We start from the raw sequence: 16,434 nt of genomic DNA, 5'->3' as shown, positions 1-16,434 counted from the left end.
ACATGAATAGACACACTGAACAGTGGAATAGAATTGAGAGCCCAGAAGTAAGCCCCCACACCTGTGGACATCTAATCTTTGACAAAGGAGCCCAGACTATTAAATGGGGAAAGCAGAGTCTCTTCAACAAATAGTGTTGGAAAAAATGGATTGAAACATGCAGAAGAATGAAAGTGAACCACTCTATTTCACCAAATATAAAAGTAAATTCCAAGTAGATCAAGGACTTAGATGTTAGACCAGAAACTATCAGATACTTAGAGGAAAATATTGGCAGAACTCTTTTCCGCATAAATTTTAAATACATCTTCAATGAGACGAATCCAATCACAGAGAAGACTAAGGCAAGCATAAACCTATGGGACTACATCAAATTAAAAAGCTTCTGCACAGCAAAAGAAACCAATACCCAAACCAAGAGACCCCTCACAGAATGGGAGAAGATCTTTACATGCCATACATCAGACAAGAAGCTAATAACCAGAATAAATAAAGAGCTTGCCAAACTCAACAACAAGAAAACAAATAACCCCATCCAAAAATGGGGGGAGGACATGGACAGAATATTCACCACAGAAGAGATCCAAAAGGCTGAAAAACACATGAAAAAAACACTCCAAGTCTATGATTGTCAGAGAAATGCAAATAAAGATAACAATGAGATACCACTTCACTCCTGTGATAATGTCATACATCAGAAAAGGTAGCAGCAGCAAATGCTGGAGATGTTGTGGGATTGTGAGGTCAAAGGAACCTGCCTACACTGCTGGTGGGAATGTAAATTGGTCCAACCTCTGTGGAGAACAGTCTAGAGAACTCTCACAAGTCTAGAAATGGACCTACCCTAAGACCCTGCAATTCCTCTCCTAGGGATATATCCTAAGGAACTCAACACACCCATCCAAAAAGATCTGTGTACACATATGTTCTTAGCAGCACAATTTGTAATAGCCCAAACCTGGAAGCAACTCAGGTGTCCAACAACAGATGAGTGACTGAGCAAGCTGTGGTCTATATACACAATGGAATACTACTCTGCTATTAAAAATGGTGACTTCACCATTTTCAGCTGATCTTGGATGGACCTTGAAGAAATCATGTTAAGTGAAATAAGTCAGAAACAGAAGGATGAATATGGGATGATCTCACTCTCAGGCAGAAGGTGTAAAACAAGATCAGAAGAGAAAACACAAGTAGAACCTGAACTGGAATTGGCGTATTGCACCAAAGTAAAAGACTCTGGAGCGAGTGGGTGGGTGGGTGGGGAAAATACAGGTCCAAGAAGGATGACAGAGGTCCTAGTGGGGGTTGTGGAAAACTTAGAAATGGTATGCATGTACAAACTTTTGTATTTACTGTTGAATGTGAAACATTAATTCCCCAGTAAAGAAATTTTTAAAAAAAGAAAGTTGAGTTAAAAAGAATTTAGTTATAAGAAAAGACATTAAAGGGAGTTGGGTGGGAGGGCAGCAGGTTAAGCGCATGTTGTGCAAAGCGCAAGGACTAACCAGCATTAGGAGTCCAGTTCGAGCCCCAGGCTCCCCATCTGCAGGGGAGTCACTTTACAAATGGTGAAGCATTTCTGCAGGTGTCTATCTTTCTCTCCCCCTTTCTGTCTCCCCTCTTTTCTCCATTTCTCTCTGTCCTATCCAACAAAGATGACATCAATAACAACAAGAATAATAACAACAATAAAACAACAAGGACAACAGAAAGGAATAAATAAATAAATAAAAGGAAAGACATTAAAAAGATATCACAAGGCAGTGAAATATGTAAATGTAGTGAAAAAAAGAATGAAGACAATTACAGAAACTACTAAGAGCTTCTTCGGTGGTAAAAATAGTAGAACCCAACATTTCAGTGTCACCTCCTACTCTAGTTGTTGCCCTGTATCAGGTATTACTAATGTTACCACTGTTATTTTACACATGCTGAAACTGAAGTACAAAGATAGAAATTTATCCGAGGATCCCTGGCTAGGCAGATGAGGTGTGGATTTGAAAAAGAGGAGTTCTGACTCCAAAATGGAAGCGCCTACTCATAACATTTCCCCCACCTCTGCAGTTTGTAAATGTGTCCAAAGTTAAAACAGTCCTAAGAGCATTTCAAAGCAAACAACCATCTGGCTCCACCCCAAAGAAAGTCTGATATAACAGGCCTAAAGGAAGCCTGTTATCCATTTAAACCTTTAACCACCCCTCTCAATAAAACATGTACTGCTGTCTTTTTTTTCTTTAAGTGTCCAGTTGATTCTAAAATACAGAGGCAGGATCACTAACCATATGTCACTTGGTTTTTAATGGTCAGACAGGAGTAGAATCCAAGTATCTTGTATTTTCCCATGTTACAGTGAATCCTACCTTAGGTAAACTAAGCGAGAAAATTAATAATTATTTATCCTGGGATGATATATTTGAGATAAAACAAAAAGCCTTTGCTCAATGAAGATCATAAAGTACACAAATAGTGTTTCTTTGGGTGGTTATAAAACTCAGATATATTATTAACTTTCTGAAATAACTGTGTAAATGAATACATGTAAATGTAAGTCATGAACATTTCTAGATTTATTTCATTACGTAGTATTGCCCTAATATAATTAAATAACAGAGGTCCTTCGTATACAATTTAAACTCTATATAATATATAGTGCCCTCCTGGGAATCAGCTTAAGGCAACATTTATTTATTTATTTACAGAATTGATAACGGGCTGGCAGAATAGGGTAGTGTACCTGTTCTGCCATGCAGGTAATTCAGGTTTGAACCCAGAACCCACTGCATTGGAAGAAGCTTCATGCTATGGGGTCCGTCCTTCCCTGTGTATCCCAGTCTCTTTCTGACAAAGTCAACCCAAGATGATGATTCCGGGCAATGACAAAAATAAAAAAAAAAATGATGATGGTGAAGCCTAGAGTTATATAGTTAATGTTGAATAACCTGCTCTCTAGGGAAAAAGCTCTGAATTCTCACATTTCCCATCTCATGGTATACATACTGCCACCACTACCAGTGTCAAGGACATAATGTAGAATATGGTTGAACCTGGAGACAGAATAGATGCTCAGTAGCAGAGAGCTATAGCAATCCACCAGGTATACAGAATACATGCAAAAAACTTTAAGAACATAGAAAACAATAAAATGTAGCTAAATGATGGGTTTGAATACTCTTTACCTTTGTTTTGCATACAATTCATTTAATGTTTACTTCTAGAATGTATTTTAATAACACTAATGACTAGTTTGAAAAATTCCAAAAAATGTAATACTTAACTCTTAGAAACTGGTTCAATGCACCAGTAAAATGGCATCCATTCAATCATTGGTTTTTGTTAGAGAAAGGCAAAATCTGATTCAATTAACTGAAAATGAGTAAATCAAATTTTATGGTAACAGACCCAATGGGGAGAAAAATCAACTTTATTCATTTATTAGAGTTTCTCAGGAATGACAACTTTTGATTAAATCTAGAATAAGTTGAGTCTCTCTCTCCTTTTTTGAGCAAAAGAGTAAAGAATGAACACTAGGGTGAGAATGCCAGCATTTGAGTGCTGATCCACTCACCTGTAATCCTGTGACACTAGAAAAGTTACTTTAAAGGTCCGATCATCTGTAAAACAAGATGATAATAATATCTACCTCCTAGAGTTTTGACAGAGCTATATGCAAAGAGATTTCAGCAGCTTCTGGAATACTGCAAATGCTTAGTGATTATTAGCTACCAATATCATATGAAAGTGACTTCAAATATGTGACCTATTTATATTTGAGATAGTTACTCAGAGTTCCTTGAAAATGCCAAAGATTTCAAGTATCCTTGACTTTTCTCAGCCTTTTATTTCTACCTGGTATAAGAAATTCTTATGATGTCTTTTTAAGATCAGTTCAAATGTTTTCTTTTTCTTAGACCTCTCTGATTGATCAGTAGAGCTTTTTAACAACATACTTAATTTGTTCTTTTTTTTCTTTGCTCTCTTGGGGTTTTATTGCTGTGGACCAACTTGTTCATATAGAAAGAGAGAAGCAGACACATGTACAGAAAGGAAGAGACACCACAGCACCAGTTCCCCCATTGCTATGAGGTCTCAGGCTTGACCCTGGGCCCTGGGACACGTGCACGGCAAAGCAGGCTGGCTCCCAGATGGGCTATCTCACCCGCTCCTTAGTTTATTCCTGATATATACTTAGCAAGTTCCTCACCACATGTCCTAAGGTCAAACACTTGAGGGTCAAATTGAGGCATGTATGCCATGAGGTAAGGTGAGGACTTCTTCCTGGTATCCTCCTTCCTCAAGAGTCAACCACTTCTCATACCTAAGCAGCTTTCATTATGACAGTTTAGAATGTGTCCTGACTGCTGATATTAAAAATTGGTAGAAGAACAAGAGACCCCTCACAGAATGGGAGAAGATCTTCACATGCCAAACATCAGACAAGAGACTAATCACCAAAATATACAGAGAACTCAGCAAACTTAGCACCATAAAAGCAAATGACCCCATCCAAAAATGGGCAGAGGATATGAACAAGACATTCACTTCAGAGGAGATCCAAAAGGCTAACAAACATATGAAAAACTGTTCCAGGTCGCTGATTGTCAGAGAGATGCAAATAAAGACAACATTGAGATACCACCTCACTCCTGTGAGAATGGCATACATCAAAAAGGACAGCAGCAACAAATGTTGGAGAGGCTGTGGGGACAGAGGAACCCTTCTACACTGCTGGTGGGAATGTAAATTGGTCCAGCCTCTCTGGAGAGCAGTCTGGAGAACTCTCACAAGACTAGACATGGACCTTCCGTATGACCCAGTAATTCCTCTCCTGGGGATATAACTCAAGGATTCCATAATGCCCAACCAAAAAGATGTGTGTATATCTATGTTCATAGCAGCACAATTCATAATAGCTAAAACCTGGAAGGAACCCAGGTGCCCAACAGCAGATGAATGGCCAAGAAAGCTGTGGTACATATACACAATGGAATACTATGCAGCTATTAAGAACAATGAGCTCACCTTATCTGACCCATCTTGGACAGAGCTAGAAGGAATTATGTTAAGTCAGCTAAGTCAGAAAGATAAAGATGAGTATGGGATGTCCCCACTCATCAACAGAAGTTGAGAAAAAAGAACAGAAAGGGAAACTTAAAGCAAGATCTGATTAAATCGAGAGCAATGTAAAAACCCTGTGGGGTAAATGGAAGGGTGGCCATTGGGCTTCCCGGCACGGCGGGGGGGTGGGGGGGGCGGGGATGGGACACAGTCTTTTGGTGGTGGGAGTGGTGTTTATGTACAATCCTATTAAAGTGTAAACATATAAACCACTATTTAATTAATATGAGAGGCGAAAAATTGATCATATGTCTAGAACTTCTTAAAACACAGACTGAGTCTTTTTAATACATAGGCTGTCTTTGATATGTTGTCTCTCCCCAAAGCCTAGACCAGAGAGAACAGAAGCAACCGGTAGCACAGCTATATACAAGATTCTGGGTATTATACCCCAAACCCTATCAAAGGGACTTTCCAAAGTTAACCCTATCACCAAATAATGTGACGATAACAATAACTATCCATTGTCTTCTTGAACCCTAAGACAACAGGAACCTCACATTTCCACTATAGAGCCTATATTTCCCCCAGTCCTGGAACCTTAGGGTGGGGCCCACTTTTCTGCATGCTGCTCTCAATTCAAATAAAATAATATTGCATCCGAGGATCGCAACCTAATCAACGCAACGAGTGCCACCCCAGCATGCTTCACTTCAGACTGTGACCAGAGACTTCAGGTGTGGAATGACAACCCTTCAGCTTCATCACTCGGGTGAGACCTTTCCTTTCATAGTATTCTCTAATTCCATTCCAGGTGGCCCACTCCCCAATAAAGTCCCCAAACCTAGATCTAGTCCAGGTCCCCTGAGATAGAGCATAGGTTCACCCGTGCCCATAAACTAGGGGAAAAAATATATACCTGAAAGCAGAAGTACACAAGAGCATGCAGGGAATACCCCCCAACACCTCATCTGCACTATTCCAGTCTTTAGGTCCATGATTGGTCAACAATTTGTTTGGCTTTGTATGTTAACTCTCTTTTCAGCCACCAGGTTCTGGATGCCAGCAAGATGCTGACCAGATTTCCCTGGACAGACGACCCCACCAATGTGTCCTGGAGCTCTGCTTCCCCAGAGACACACCCTACTAGGGAAAGAGAGAGGCAGACTGGGAGTATGGATTGACCAGTCAACATGTTCAGTGGGGAAGCAATTAAAGAAGCCAGACCTTCCACCTTCTGCAACCCACAACGACCCTGGGTCCACACTCCCAGAGGGATAGAGAATGGGAAGGCTATCAGGGGAGGGGATGGGATATGGAGATCAGGTTATGGGAATTGTGCGGAACTGTACCCCTCTTATTGTATGGTTTTGTTAATGTCTCCTTTCTTAAATAAAAAATTTTTTTTTAATTTGAAAACCTCAAATTCCGTACGTATTACAATGACCCCATAGAACATTTAATGTTCTCTAAACCTAACACATGCAGAACTGATAACAGAATCCTCTATAAATAAGAAAAAAAAAAAAAGAAGAAAGAAAGAAAAGAAAACCAAGAACTTGTTAAATCTAAATCCGGTGACTAAGTTCAGTAATTTTGTTCTGCAGTAAAATTACAGCTTTAAGATGACTGGCTCTACTCCATTTGGCCTACAATGAGCCTTTGCAAATTAATCTTATTTGGTCCTAAATTGTCAGGTAAGAATTGCCTGGCAAGTTGACACTGGACTAGAGATAGAATTGAGGGTTGAGTGAGAGTCTACTGGATGGTTAGAGAGGGTTATTCTGGGTCCAACTGCGATGAACACTCTAAACTAATGAGTTGTATGATTGCCCTAAGTAACTGGGAAGTAGTGATGATGTTTCCATGCGATACAGCATGATGAGATTTGAGTTCTGAGATGATCCTTCCAGCTACATTATAGAGGATGAACTGGAGTCCAGTTGGGGTGTACTCAGACAATTTGGCAGAACGCTATTACAGCTAAGAAATAACAGAAGTCTGGAACAGCAGGGGATAAAGATAACAGAGACCCATGAACACACAAGAGTGGCAGTCATCAATTGGGAGCAATTTAGCCTCACAGAGCTAAGATCTGAAAGCACTTTTGGTTGTCACAACCAGCAATGGGAGAAAGTGCTACTGTCATCTAATATATAGAATCCAGGGATACTACTACTGAGAAGCTATGCCAAAGTGTATATGATAACCTTAACAAAGAGTCAGCACGCCAAAATGCCAGTCACACTGAGACTGAGAATCAAGAACTAGGAAATATGCACTTCACATTAAAATCAACTTTAAATATAATATCGGCTTTATCAAAATAAAATGCCATAACCACACACTAAAAAAAAGAAAGAAAGAAAGAACAGCAAGTTTCAGATAATGCTTTAGGAATAATAGAAATTAAATGGCCAGGTACAAATCAAATCAGTCATTAAATATATACGATAGCTATTAAAACGCTTAGAAGGGATGGGAGCTATTCCCAACTTGACAGAAATACACAGTGACTAAATCTAACATTGTGCGCAACAGAGGCATGCACTTCACTCCAGTTAACAGTCAGCAGGATCTAAATTTAGTTTATACTCCTAGTGCATTAAAATAGCATCAAGAAGCTCAGGAAGTCTAAAACCATCACACTCCACGTTTCTGTCTATACTGTTAATAGCTACTTGCCAAGATCCCTGTTGCCCGTGTGATTACAGCCTATTAAAAACATGTCGTCTGCACAGTTCTCCCTAAAAATGTAGAAAGTGGAGTTAAAGGAACTATTCTAGATAAAGTAATTGGCAAGCCTAATATCACAATGTGGTATTCCAAAGGAACACATCTTAACTTTCAAAGTTTTAGAAGGTTTATGAGACTTTTTAAAACTGTTTATTATAAATATCTAAATGCTTTCTCCAAGTTCAAGTGTTAAATGGTACATTAGAAAAGCAAATGCAAATATGGTTTTAAACAGAAGAGCTACTGATTGCCTGTCCTGTGACTTGGATAAAAATCGAACAGGGGAAGAACAGAGCAAGAACTATCACTGAAAATAGGAAAGATTAAGATTGTGCTGTAGCTCCTTGACTTATCTGCATAATCTTTCTTCTATTCAAACAAAATCTGATGGTCTAATCTGAAGAGATATCTAAACAGATTTTTTTTCTTTCACTTCATTGTATAGAATATTTTAAAAATGTAGTTGAGGTTTTAGAAAATTTTCCTTTATTTTCTAAAATTTTGGTTTAAGATTATTTCTTTTAGTAAAATAGTCTCCATTGTTTCATTCTGCATTCAACTAAGTGGATATATAGTGCTAGAAGAAAAAGTTGAGTTCTGAATTGATGTTCTACAGCAAAAAATGATGTGTGATTTTGTTTTTATCAAAGGATCCTCCTTCTATATTGAATTTGTGCGCTCTACAAGATGTTAACTGTTTCACATTGAACACACTAACCAAGCCAAGGGATGCTTTCTTTTTTATCAGTTTTCTTTGGCTTCCCAAGGTTCATCTTTTTTTAGTGCCATCTTCATTTTATGTTCCTTTATTTTCAACTTTAAAATAATAGATGTTACAGATTTAAGAGAAAGAGTTTCTCATCTTTCTGGTCGATGGACCTTACAACCTATAATGGTAATGATGATGGGGATGTGATTTTCAATGTGATGGCAATGGGGTTTTCAAGCCCTAAATTTTCCAAAGTTCCTATTAACATTCACAGTCTGCTATCAGGAACCTCCATTAGCAGATCAAGATCATGCAAAATGCCAGTAACTATTTATAACCATTCTAAATGGGTGTCTTTATCACCTTTATACTCAGATTAGAATAATTCCTAAATAGACACTGAGTTGATTTTGTTAGTGGACTGCAGTTTTAGAACTGCTCCCATTTACCTTGTAAGGTAAACAGTAGTTTCTTCACTCTGATTATCAGCCAATAACAAGAAATATAACATTATAAGCTAGATGAGAAAGACCACAGTTACATAAACTCACCTTTTAAACTTCCTCCATGTAAAGAGGATAAAATAAAATAAAAATACATGCACCACCATTATGTGGTCAGAAACAGATGAAGGTATTTCTTCAGACTTATATTTGTACAGGTGTGCCCAGACCTCATATCAAGTCTATCACGTTCATACCTACTTCATATTTGAATGAGTTAAGTTAGGAAAAAATTGTCATGTAAGTGATGTTCGTCAAATACTATTTGATTCAGTAAGTGAGAAAACTAACCAGTCTACTCAACAACAGAAAAAAACACTCCAACACACATTTCAAGTATGCAGTAGCTCTTTGAACAACAACAACAACAACCTAAATAAATATATAAATAAATACACTGCTTCATTGTGGTGACACAGTATACCAGCGACCAAGGATGGAAGTCTCAACTGTGGGTGGATCCAGTCTGTGCTTGTGTGCAAAGCATTGTGGGTGGCTGGATAGACTTAAATGTACAACCAGCCAGAAGTCATGCTCTCTTTGGCTGCTGCTGCTTCTCCTGGCCAGAAGCATCTCAGAAGAGGTGCTCCAGGCATCCATCTGCCATGGCTACTTCTCCTGGGAACTAAACACGTGTGACTCTGTATCCAGTAAACTTTTAGAACCCTCTACGGCCATGAGCAACCTTTACCAGAGATAGTTGTTTATCTTATGGGACTAAACTTTTGATAACTATACTCAGACTTTATGGACCTAGCATACTCTTACCCTTGATGATAATTGCTTATTTTGCCTTTTACCTGTTTCACCCTAATAAGCCTGGTATTGTTTAAACCACTTCCCAGCTCCCTGTATGAATCCTTTTACACGCTGCAGCAGCCCCACCAAACCCTTTATTATTATTATTTAATATTTATTTATTCTTATTCCCTTTTGTTGCCCTTGTTGTCTTATTGTTGTAGTTATTATTGATGTCATCATTGTTGGATAGGACAGAGAGAAATGGAGAGAAGAGGGGAAGATAGAGAGGGGAAGAGAAAGACACCTGCAGACTTGTTTCACTGCCTGTGAAGCGACTCCCCCGTGACAGGGGGATCCGGGGGTTCGAACCAGGATCCTTACTCCTTGCACTTTGTGCCACCTGCGCTTAACCCGCAGTGCTACTGCCCGACTCCCAATAGACACCAAACCCTTTTTAAGTTAAATTACAACACATCCTCAGAATAATCTATTTCCTCAAGGGATGTTCAAAGACATCTGAGGCAACTTACCTTGACTCAGAATTTAAGAAACATAAATGAATACTGAATGCTTTTATACTTTCTGAATTAAAAACTTAAGCTCTTTCAGTGAAGTAGCAATACTGAAAGTAATTTAACATCTTCTAAGATAATTTGAAGTGCTTAGCTCACTTAATATAATTATCTCTTAACATTGTTATAGAGTCTCTATCTTCCTAGTGTTCTTGAGAAAGGACAAAATATCCTTCCTTTTTTTTAAAGCATAATTTCCCCCTTGTCTATATCTAATTGAAGAGCTTTCTATCAGGAAAGTTGAAAAAAAATAGATAATTACTGCTCTGGGGCCTCTCGTCAACTATGAACTTGGGAATTAGAGTTTCTGGCCTTGTTTAATGAAAAGTGGCTGAATTAAATTTTCTTCATCTAACAAGTATCTTTTTTCTATTTTTTGGTAAAAAGTTTCCCAGAGAATCATCTTAATAGGCACTGGCAAAGCCCATAATTCTACTACTGAAACAATGAGATCTATTTTCCACATCATCAATCTTCATTCTTCAGACAGATACAATTGTTTGAAGAGTTGCAATTACATTATCCCCTGGTACTTCTTCAGCCTCCACATTTGACTGATTCCACAGTTAACAATTAAAAGGCCAAAGGAATTGAGGACTAATTTTTATCTCTAATAATAAAAAGTTCGTTGCATCAAATTTCTTGGTATCAGCATCACTGCTCTCCTAATTAAAAGTGCAATAATTACATAAGCTTGCAAAAGGAGAAATGGAAGTCACTCCCCATTCAGGACTATCTAATGTGCATGGAGTAACCACAATCATCCTGATTGTATGGGCACCATATTTTTAACAACCTATCAATGAATTGATTTAAAGTGCTAGGCTTAATCTATATAGCTCAAACTTAGTCACATAGTCCCAACAGCCTCCAATGTTAAATAATATTTTTAATAGGAAACTCTATGTAGCAAAACATAGATCTGATAGACTGCAGATAAAATGTACATATCTAGGATGAGCCATGCATGCCATTACATGCATATTTTACTTTAGATAAGTACCAAAGACCATCAGGACTAGGTTTAAACAAATATGGAGGATTCTTAACGACCTGACTTCCAGTGAGAAAAGTAGTATTGGCCACTTCCTCAATTACCTTCTATTCTATTGAGGTTTTTTTTTTTTTTTTTAAAGAAAAACGAACTTCATTTTTTAACATTTTTTTATTATTTTTTTAACTTTACTATTTGATAGAACAGAGAGAAACTGAGAAGGGAGAGGGATAGAAGGAAAGCGAGACAGAGAGACACCTGCAGCACTACTTCATCCCTGTGAAGCTTCCCCTGCAGGTGGGGACCAAAGCCTTGAACCTGGGTCCTTGTACATGGCAATACATACACTGAACCAGCTGAGCCTCAACCTGGCCCCACTGTCTTCCTTTTGGGCACAACTGTCCCCTTAATCTGACTGGGTTACCATCAGTGCTATTCATGTTGCTATTCCCTCACTGACTCTAGTTTACTAAAAAGATGCTTCCACTCTCCAGGAGCGCTCAGAGGTTCTGATTCAACAAGTCTATGCTGGGACTCAGGAATCAGAATGCAGCCCCCAGGGCCAGTGAAGTGTGATGGTGCTGGTGCTGATGATGGTGCTGGTGCTGGAGCAGAATGAATGTTGTCACTTTTGGGGGTGGGGGGGACGTAATGTGATCTTCCAGAACATTTCATAATCTGGGTGCCTGGGTAAATGACTCAAATGTGATTGAAAAAATCAGGTCAGGGAAACTGCTCACTTGGTTAGAGTGATCATTGGGACTCCATAGATCATGGAGAAATGCATTGGTATCTCTTTTTTCCCTCCTCTCTCTCTCTCTCTCTCTCTCTCACTATCCAGAAAAAGAAAAGAAAAAAACAGCTAGGCACAGTGTATACAGATGGTGTATACAGTGAAATGTATATATGTGTGCATGTGTGTGTAACTATACTCCTAAAATCCTATAATATTGAAAAACAATGTTCGATTGATATTTTTTAAATTTGCCACAGGGGTCAGGTGGCAGTTCACCTGGTACAGCACACACTTCACCATGCACATGGATCTGAGTTCCAGTCCTTAGTACTACACGGGAGTACCACATACCACAGAGGCACAAAGGGGGATTTCGTGAACGATGGAGTGGTACTGCACTGTCCCCACCTTCTCTGTGTCTCCCTGTATTCCTCCCTCTATATCTCTCTGGTTGAAGGTGAAGGAGGAAAAACGTTTCCCAGCAGCAGTGGAACCACGCAGACACAAGGCATGTACAGACGAAAAAGCAAGCCCACAAAAATAATCCAGGAGGAAGCTCAGAGATACAGGATAAGCACAAGGAGAGAGGGTTCATAGCAGCACCATTTGTAATTACCAAAACCTGAAGCCACCCAGGTGTCCAACAACAGATGAGTGGCTGAGAAAGTTGTGGTCTATACACACAATAGAACACTACTCAGCTATTAAAAATGATGAATTCACCTTCCTCACCCCATCTTGGATAAAGCTTGAAGGACTCATGTTAAGTGGGATAAGCCACAAAAAAAGAAGGACCAATATGGGATGGTCTCATTCATGGGCAGAATCTAAGAAACAAGAACAGAAAGGGGAATCATAAAGTAAAACTTGGATGCATTTGGTGTCTTGCACCAAAGAAAGACTCTGGGGAAGAAGGACAGGGAGAGAGTCGGGAGAAGGGAGTAGCTTTCAGGTTCTAGTACATGATGACTTTGCAGACATCTGTCTTAGTGAGAAGAGAAACTGTACTAATGTAACAACAACTGTACTGTAAGCCATTAGCCTCCAAATAAAAAGGAAAAAGAGGTTTGAGAACACACACACACACACACACATATATATCTGGAAAAATACAGAGTTCAGAGAATAGTTCATCTATGAGCTTTCTGAGTATTTAATTTATTTATTTATTTATTGGATATAGACAGCCAGAAATTCAGAAGAAAAGGGGTACAGAGGGAGAGAGACACGTGCAACACTGCTTCATCACTCGCAAAGCTTTCCCCCTGCAGGTGGGAACCAGGGGCTTGAACCTGGGTTCTTGTGTGTTGTAGCATGTACCCTCAAATAGGTGTACCAACACTGGGCCCCTTTGTCAGTTCTCTTATGAGTTGAGTGACTAGTCAAGCCAAAATGTATATTGCTTTCTCAAAACATCTCCTTATTTTATTTATTCCAGACTATACAGGCTGATTTCAGTGTTAGAGCTCATCCTTTACAAAACTACTGCAGTCATATTTTCAACTAGACACAGCGTATTTCTTCACTTCCCAGTATGACATTATTTGTTATGATTGAGAACTCTCAAGAATATCCACTAAAGCTGATCTGGTACTAAGTGAGAGACACACACACACACACACACACACACACACACACACACACACACGAGGGGGGGGTGGCTACTGGAAGATCCCCTTGGAGAAACATTACTATCATTGCATTATCTTTGAGTAAATGGATTGGGATTGGGTGGAGTACATGCATTACCACGTGTGACAACCTGGATTCAAACCCTCAATCTCTACCTACAGAGAAGCTTAATGGTGGCAGAGTAGTACTGCAAGTGTCTCTCCTCTCTCTCTCCCTCTCCCTCACCCCCCTCTTTATCCCTCACTTTCTCTCCTTCTCTCTCTCCCTCTCCCTCACCCCCCCTCTCCATATATATATTATGTATCCCCCTTGAAATAAAGGGAAAGAAAGAAAAGGAGAAAGAAAGAAAATACGGCCATTGGAAGCAGTGGGATTGTGCAGGCACAGAATGCCAGTTACAAATCCGCTGGCATGAAAACGGATGGATTAATGTCAACTTGAGAGACCTGTGTACTATCGTCTAACACAGTTTCTGTCTTATAGGGTCAATTACTATTTGTACTTCATAAACCCTGAATGTCTCTATTTCAAACGACTGGCACCTCAGCATTCACTAACTCCTGCACTGTGTCAAGTTAATCTCAGGAGGTCCTACTATTTTTTTCTCAGCTGTTTAAAGTAGTGTTCCCCAAATTATCCATACCTGCTAATTAATAAGGTACTATACTGATATTATTACTATGCTCCAACATATAATATCATGTCCCTTTCATGGGTCAATATAGGTCAATGATTCAAAGAACGTATCTGGAGTCTGGTGACCCTGAGTTCAGATCCTAATTCTGGCGAGGACTAGCTGTCTGAACAATCATGCCAGTGTCTCTCTGAGACTCAGTGTCCGCCTTCACACAGTGGTGCCAGTCTCAGCTACCTTATCGACCTTATGATGATAATTAAAAGTACTGCATCATACACTCCTGCACAAAGAAGACCGATAGAAGTATTAAGTGTTGGCAAGCGCACTATGTACCCTGAAGACATATACATTAGAGTCATAGTCTACTCATGGTTCTTCATTTTAACTGCTTCACTTGTAAAGTAGGACAGGCACTGATTCCTCTACAGATTTGTTAACGGCAGAGATCAATATGTTGAAATCCTTGGATAATTGCCTGGCATCGAGTAAGTATACTTTATATGAATAAATGAATGGCTGCCACTGTAATAATTACATATAGAAAGTGACTTTGACTGTGAGACTGTCATCCACATGGCGTAACTGTCAAGATGTCAAAAGTTTAAAAGTCTCTGATACCCACGAGGGATGGCATTCTTGCTTCATCATGCTCATAGTGCTATGGAAGGAAACTTATTCAGACAGGAGTCCACCTCAATTTAGTAACAATGTCTGTCTCTACCAGTACCATTTCTTTCCCTTCTCTTTCTCAGCAGAATGTTATTTTTCCAGGCAAGTTTAGGACTTTTGTGGTCTGAAGATGAAATAATGGTGGGGGGGGAGATAGTATGAAGTGGGTTGAGGTGATATGAGAGCAAGGGTTGCGTCTAGGGCTTGGAGAGAGATTAAGTATCTTGCAGAAGAGACACATGAGGAACTGAGAGGTGGTTGAAAAGTACATGAAAATGAAAGGGAACTTTCTGAAATGCTAGTTTGTTTTATACATCCAGTTATAAATATTCAAGGAGCACAAAAAGGTACTTAATTTTTTTAAAGAAGAAGAAGTAAAGCTTACCAGTGTTAGAATATGTTCTTTGAATGTCAGTGCTTCAAGGTTGTATCAAAGCAGTCATGGCCTCTCCTGGGTAGTGAATAGAAGGGGCTGAGTGGCCTCCACTGCTCCTGGGAGCAGAAGTATCATAAGAATTAGGTACTGTATGGAGGCAGAGCTTACTTGACTTTCTAGGAAATATCTTCGGAATTCTAATATTCAGGAGTGTCTCGAAGAAGAAATATAGTTTGTCATGCTGTGCAAGGAAGAATAGCTTCACAAGTGAAATCAAAGAACAAAAACAAACAAACAAACAAACAATTGACCATGGAGGACTTTTATAGTGATACCTACTCCAGCATGTCAGGAAGTGCCTGGAGCATACAAAGATGGATATAAACACTTAAGCAATACCATATGAATACCGGAATGATCACTTTCCTAGCATAAAGCAAGCAGTAAATGGAGAGGACAACTGAAGAAGAGAGAACTTAGAAAAAAAAAAAAAAAAGATAAAACAAGAGTGCAGACGAAGTAAACATCAGCTTATCAGGCTGTGGAACCATGTCATTAAAGCACTGAGCAATGGGGTCATTTCATCTGTCCTTCCTGATCCAGTGTTTCCCAATTCTTTGTCCTGCCCTGATTTTTGTGGACTCTATTAGTGATCCCTTAGTCCTCGGTTCTGGTTGAGCTTGGTTCATGTTGGACACATGCAAGAGAATGAACTTAAAAAAAGAGTAAGGGGAAGCATTTGTTTTCTCGTTTGTTTTTATTCCAGACTTTGGTTTTACTCCTTCCTCCTGGCAACAAACTGACAGTATGATTCTTGGGGGGAAAATCGTCTCCTTACCTATTATTGGCTATCCCTCTCCTAGAGCTGTGGGTCTCTCTGGTTTCTCATAACTTTTCTTCCACCTTTAGGGTCTAGGGATGGTAACTGATTCCAATTATTACCATGTCTTGGCCCCACAAGATTTCCTCTCCTTTAGCCTTGCCCCTACCTTTGAAAATACCCCCTTCATCACACTGTCTTCAATTATATCACTTGAGCATCGTCTGCTACCTGCCCACACACCAGCTATG

The 16,434-nt window shown here is 39.3% G+C and overlaps 1 protein-coding gene across 6 annotated transcripts in view; it reads right to left on the bottom strand.

Moving 5' to 3' along the window:
• ZNF385B (zinc finger protein 385B) overlaps positions 1–16,434 on the bottom strand; it is a 368,360-nt gene that overhangs the window by 198,474 nt on the left and 153,452 nt on the right. The window contains exon 2 of one of the 6 annotated variants that reach the window (XM_060177632.1): positions 15,373–15,438. The exons of the other annotated variants lie outside the window; for them this stretch is intronic. The gene's annotated coding sequence lies outside the window, so the exon portion shown is untranslated. The remainder of the gene's footprint in view (positions 1–15,372; positions 15,439–16,434) is intronic. 6 annotated transcript variants of the gene reach the window in all.

The sequence above is a fragment of the Erinaceus europaeus genome, chromosome 18 (genome assembly GCF_950295315.1).
Source record: "Erinaceus europaeus chromosome 18, mEriEur2.1, whole genome shotgun sequence".
NCBI classification, from domain to species: domain Eukaryota; kingdom Metazoa; phylum Chordata; class Mammalia; order Eulipotyphla; family Erinaceidae; genus Erinaceus; species Erinaceus europaeus.
The sequence above is the reverse complement of the archived record's forward strand: the minus strand, read 5'-3'. Positions and strand labels throughout refer to the sequence as shown.